A 6651-nucleotide genomic window follows, 5' to 3' on the forward strand; every position below is an offset into this window, starting at 1 on the left:
GTAAGATGTCTCACTTAATTTTTATCTTGGCCACAATTTGTAATCAAATATATCCATATCAGTAGTGCCCAACAGTTGTTTATATTAATGTATTTATATTAAAATAATTACTATTGGTTGCTGTTTTTGGAATTATCAAATGTTTGTGTCATTACTGGCTTCAAAACTCTAGCTAGCTGGAAATCTTTGTCATATGTACATCTGTGCTTTTCTTACTGTGACATGTCAGGATGTCTTGTGCTTCCTGTCACGGTTTACTAAGACACTCAGATAAAACAACCATTGTTAATGGCACTGACTACACCTGTGCTTGTCTGTTTGTGTGTTTATGCTTTAAACTGTAAAATGGTCTCTAATTTAAGAAGTCTTGTATGTCCAATGGGTACTAGGATAAACACCTAACCTAGCCTAATGTTAACATATTAGATTGTATGTTCCCTCATACATATACCTGTATAATAATAAAAACTAACTTGCAATGTAGTAACAGTAAAACATCTTTCTCATGACTCTCTGGAGGAACAGAGCTTCCTTTTTTAACAATACTGATAATATAGTTTGGCATCAATCATAAACTTGATGTCACTGACCACATAAGACAGTGTAAGACAATGAAGCTGTACACACTATTTCTCAATTTTAAAAAATCAGTATTATCCATAATACCATGGCCCATTTTCTTAATATTTAAATTTAAATGATTAGCAAATATAGTGAGGCCATTCACAATACCCTCAATTTCATTTACATTATTTCTTGCTGAATGCTGCATCTCAAAATGTACTTCCACTTCTAATGTATTTCTGCCACTCATTTCCATCTGCATTCACATCAGGACATTTATACATAGCCTAATGTTAAATGTGAGTGTGTTCTGACTCAGCCTAAATTGAATCCACTTCAGTTCTGTAACTGTAACAGAACTTGTGAATATGACTTCCAAAGCGCAGGCGAGTGAGGCCTGAGCCCGTAGATTAGCAGTGATGATTTCAGCTTTGTTCTGTATCAGTGGGTTGTTGTGTTGCTGGTTTCCTTTCTATTCTTATTCTTCGTTTAACACTACAGGCAGCCTAGAAGTATCCCAAGCCTGCTGCTGCCCTCCACAGGTTATAAACAGCCCTACCAATTCTGTTACTGTTCAGTAACAGGCACATCAGTGAGAATCTGGGTGAATCAGTTTTTCTGCAGATCATTTTGTAATTTTATGCAATTTTTATGTTTGTATATTATAGATTTTTAATTATTTAATTATTTATTCTTCAAAAACAGCAAGTAACTGCTCTGGCTTCAGTTAATTAATTAGCATGATATTGCAGTACTCTACTTACCAACAATACACTCCTTCTCTTGCCTTCTCTATAGAAACAGAGAAGACAGAGAAGGAGAAATTAATGTCTACAGATAAGAGAAAGGCATCATGAGCACATTTATCTTGATGCCTACAGTAGCTCCTTTGTTCAGTTTATTCATTATAATGGTCACCTTGCTTACTGACATGTCAGAATTTCAATATTTAAATCTTACAGTATGTCATAGTTTACAAACATTATCATCAATTTTAACACAGCACTTGACCACATTGTATAGGGATGCCCAGCAAATTAACATTAGTTTAACCACTCAAATTTAATAACAGTAGGTCACTCCCATTAAACAGGGTATGACCATTACCACTATAATCTGAGCTTTGGTTCTCATCATGCTTTGTCAAAAAGTGTAAACATGTATTTAAGTAATTCAGATATTACCAAATAGATTTCTGTGGCCCAAGAAGGGCATATGACAGGATATGAAAATGACTGAGAACACCCAAGGCTAAATACACACTAATGATAATGTTAACTTTAAACCTAATGTGAGGCCAGACTGTGACACTAACACCCAGCTTTAACTTTTCACACCCTTTTATATAAATTCCATATTACTGTGGTATGATTTTATTCTAAAGAGAGAAAACAATTAGTGATTTCCTTGGATAATAACAGGACAATAATAGCTCATAATAGCACAACTAGCTAGCTAGCTAAGATCACCAGAGCCTAATGTTAGTTAAGCTAGCTATTTAGAACCAAATAAGGTGAATTAACAAAAATTACATTTTGTTATAAACTACGTTCAGGTAAATTCAATGTAAAGAAAGCACGCCTAAGATCCTTTAACTACTGACAAACTTTGAAGTAAGCTAGTATGCATGAAGAGACGGGAAAAGCTACTGAAACATCTTGCAAACTTTTTTCATGTGGTAACAAGTAAGTAGCTTTACTTGAGCACCTGTCATGTCCATTCAGGACAGAGAAAATTCCAGTCCCATGCAGGTAAACACAATGGATTATATAGCTTGTTGAATTGAAATGTGCTCAAAGCATAGCCAGTCTCTTCAGTTATTCAGATACATTCACATCAAATATTCTGAACTACGTTTTGCCTTTTCCCCCAAATGCTTTACTGCATATTCTGGCATTTTCTTTATTTTGTTAGCCTATATTTTGTGACTTCATGTCAACAGGTGTCAGTGTGCTATTGTCCAGTGGACACAGACAGCATTATGGGAAAGTTTTGACTTTTGGGACGTTTCAAAGTAACTGTGAATCTCAGTAACCTCTCAGTTTTAAGCTGGTATTTTGGTCATGTCTGCACTAGCTGAGTTTTAGGTGAAAGAAATTACATAAAATATAGGCCTATAACCTTCACAGTGGCTTGGAGTATGTTTGTTACAGTTATATTTTACATAGCCTTTGTTAACATGAGCATTTAGAGAACTAACTACAGCAGAGTGGGTAGCCTAATAGCAGGACACCTTGCTGTTTTTATTGAGATATTGCTATGTTCTAGTTTGTTTGCATTAATTTGTTGCATGCATTATATGTAGTATTTTGTGTGGGTAGCATTTTGCCATGAATCTAACAATCTATCTTAAATTATTCCTAGAAGTTGGATCACAGTGCACCAAAGATTGCCTACAGGATTCATGCAGGGACACTTCAGGAAGTTCCTGCGCTCATTTCACACATGGTTGCTGCTGATACATATTAACTGTCTTAGCAATATTGATTTTCATTTAAGTAAAACCTTTTGGGGAACAGCAATAAATAAAAGCCTTGTCATTTAGGTACAGAGGTTCCCAAATATAGTTTCTTTCAGGGAAATCAGTCTGTTTAAAATCTACTATGTTGGCTTGGCAGCTGTCACAGTCGACATTCATCATACAGACAACTTCTTCATAGCTGCTGCCAACATCAAATTTACTGTCACATGTATTACTCAAATTGTTGATAAAAAGAAAGGTTCTTTGAGGACAGCTTCATAAACCTTTAACACCACTTATTCCTTCCTACTGCCAAACAGCCAGAGGGTTCTAAATAAAACCAGATATGCCAAGTGAGCTGGCAGGAGGAACAATGCTCTTAGTGAGTTCCTCAATGATCTGGGTCACAAGGTAGGGGAGGGAGAGCAAATTTAAGAAGAAAACTGTGAACTGAAAAGGCTTAATGTAATGATTTATGACCCCGGGTTTCAGTGAATGTTTCTTTCTATATTAAATGCAACAGTCCTGTTCATTGACGGGAAGCCAAGATACTTGTTTTTTGTTGTGTGACTTTGCCTAAATGGGAAACTGAATGCTGGATGTCCAGAGTACTTTTTGCTCACTCAGTGTTCATCACTTCATTTCTTACTGTTGGTTTTAGGTATAGATGAAACTGTTATAGCTATAGACTGCTGCTCTCATTAAACACCTCATTTCCAGAGCTATTTTGAAAAAGGCCCCCCAGGGCTGGTGGACTCAGTGTCAAAGCTGTTTCACTAGTTCTTAGGCTTGTTTGTATTTGTCCTGATAGTGCCACTGTATTTAGATAGCCATTAGAAAGAAATAAAACATGTCTCTGCATTGATGATTCATTGAAAACACCACTGTCTGTTCATCTCTGGTGAACTGAAGAGCTACAGGCAGGTCATGATCCACATTCTACTGCAATCCCATAATCCCATTGTGGATATCTTGTGATGTCAGTGCTTCATCCTGTTGCAGTCCTATCACGCCAAACACATGTTGAGTCCTTTCCACATGTGCTGACTAAATGAACACAGTGCCATGCTGTGTGACTGGAAAGGAGACAGGTGGCACTTCATGTTTGTCTGCTACCCCTCTAAGAGTCCCAGGGTCTATGATTAGAGAGAACAGACAGAAGACAAGGAGTGCTGACAGGCATGGCCAAGTATGAGGTGGCCTCACTGCCTTTTTCTTGTCTTGCCAAAAGAAAGAGAGCTGAAACCAGAGCTCTGTGACAATGATGAGCTGACAGACTCATGACAGTCAACAAGGCAAAAAAAAGTGTTTAAACAAAACAAAAGCAAATGACAGAACACATGCCCAGTTTTGAATTTATTGTGAACTCAAGAAGGAAAAGGTTGGAGGAAAAGACTGCAGCCTGCTGCCTAGACACTTATTTCCTAGACAACTGAGCCAACAGCAACAATCCCATGAGAAAAGATTTATGCTCAGCATCACTCATTACTAAACGATGTTGATTAGCGTTGCCCTCTCTGACAGCACAGAGAAGCAGATCTCAGCAGTTTGGTGGCTGCTGCTGGGCTTCTACTAATGAGGCAGTCAGACAGCCACTTCACCTTTTGTTTGTCCACTGATGGAAGTCTTGTTTGACCCAGCTGCGTCTCCATGGAGGAGGCACCTTGAGAGGCTCCCCCACCTCACCTAAATCCCCCTTTCCCACCAAGTTTCTCATAACATCCTGGTGTGAGGCTGTGTAACACCAACTCCTGGCTCAGAGCCCAGATGGCATTTTTCTCCCTTCACAACTTTTATCTGACCATAAAACACATCCCCACAAGTGCAAAACTCTCAGAAAGCACCATTAAGTGCTAAGTGAACAGGCAGCTATTTCACCCCTACACCTTTTTTGTTAGCTGACTTTAAAGACGTGCTTGTTCGTTGATATTCAATTCAGGGGGGATTAAAAACCAATATGAACAGAGATGTTAAATATGTCTTCAGAATGGCTATGTGAAAAATGCCTCTTGCTGCTTTCTTTCATGTGATGGTTGCAAATTGCCAGCATGTTGAATTTGGAATGCTATGGGCTTTTGCTTGTGCCTGAATCAGCCACTGCAGCTGCAAAGGCCTAAGCTTTCACAGCACTGGACATTACTGAGGTATGAATTGCTGACTCAACTGAAAAGCAACTTATTTAACATTGGAGAGGAAAGAAAAGGTTGTGTAACATGTAACAGCTGTGAAGTGGAAACCATGCGCCATTTTATTTCTCAGCTCCAAATGCTTTACTGAGTGTACCTGCACAACCTACTGCAGTGGCACAGTGGGGTGGGGGTACATGAGCTACTTGTGTTTAGTCCCTGCAGTGGAGCAGAAGTTTCATGTACACCATGATGACTTGGTTAGTACTTCACCTAAGTCAGGAGTAAGCACCTTTTATGATATTAAAATGTTTTCACATAAAGACAAGCCTGTGAATGCAATTATTTCTCTCAGCCTGTAATGATAACAGACACAGAGAAGCCCATGTCAGCCTGTCAGAATAACCAGCAGCAGCAGCAGCCATGATCACAGATTAGCATTAGCTGTAATGATAAATACTAGGTCAAGGGGTCCTGTTATTCTAAAGTAGTTAAATAGATATAACAATCATGGCCCATAAACTTGAGCTTGTCCTTGTTAAGCACTGCAGGGTGTTGATGGTGTTGGCCAGCACCCACCCTTGCACCAGTCCCCACTGTTCCTGTGCTGGTGATGACACATGGACACGTGGTTTCTACAGCAGCACTGTCTCAAATGACAGCATACAGATGGTTTTATCAAGCAGAGTAGAAACCATGTTCCTACAGTGCCAAAATACCTTATATCAAATCAAATCAAATTTTATTTGTATAGCGCCAAATCACAACAAAAGTCATCTCAGGATACTTTACAAAGTAAAGTCAAGACCTTACTATTATCACTATTATTACAGAGATAAACCCAACAAATCCCCCTTGAACAAGCACTTGGCGACAGTGGGGAGGAAAAACTCCCTTTAACGGGAGAAACCTCCGACAGACCCCGGCTCTTGGTGGGTGGCCTTCTGCCTCGACTGGTTGGGGTGAGTGGATAGAGGAGAGACAAAAGAAGAAAAGCAACAAGACACAACAATCAAACACTGATCAGGTCAATGTGGCTGGTGACTGCTCGTCAGAGACATAAAGCTCCAGGGCCAGGGCAACCTGCAGAAAGGTACAGGGAGAGAGAGAGGACACACTATGGGAGAGAGGAGACACAAAGTTAGTAATGTGTAATGGTGGCATATAGAAGCATAGAGAGAGAGGAAAGGAGAGGAGAGGAGAGGATCATCTGAGAGATGCCCAAAGCATCATGGGCCCCCCAGCAGCCTAGGCCTACAGCAGCATAACTAAGGGAAGGCTCAGGGTCATCTGATCCACCCTAACTATAAGCTTTATCAAAAAGGAACGTCTTAAGTCTAATCTTAAAGGTAGAGAGGGTGTCCGCCTCCTGAACTGAGACTGGGAGTTGGTTCCATAGGAGAGGAGCTTGATAGCTAAAGGCTCTGCCTCCCATTCTGCTTCTGTGGACTCTAGGAACCACAAGTAAACCTGCACTCTGAGAGCGAAGTGCTCTGTTAG

The sequence above is a fragment of the Monopterus albus genome, unplaced genomic scaffold (assembly GCF_001952655.1).
Source record: "Monopterus albus unplaced genomic scaffold, M_albus_1.0 scaffold272.1, whole genome shotgun sequence".
Lineage (NCBI taxonomy): Eukaryota > Metazoa > Chordata > Actinopteri > Synbranchiformes > Synbranchidae > Monopterus > Monopterus albus.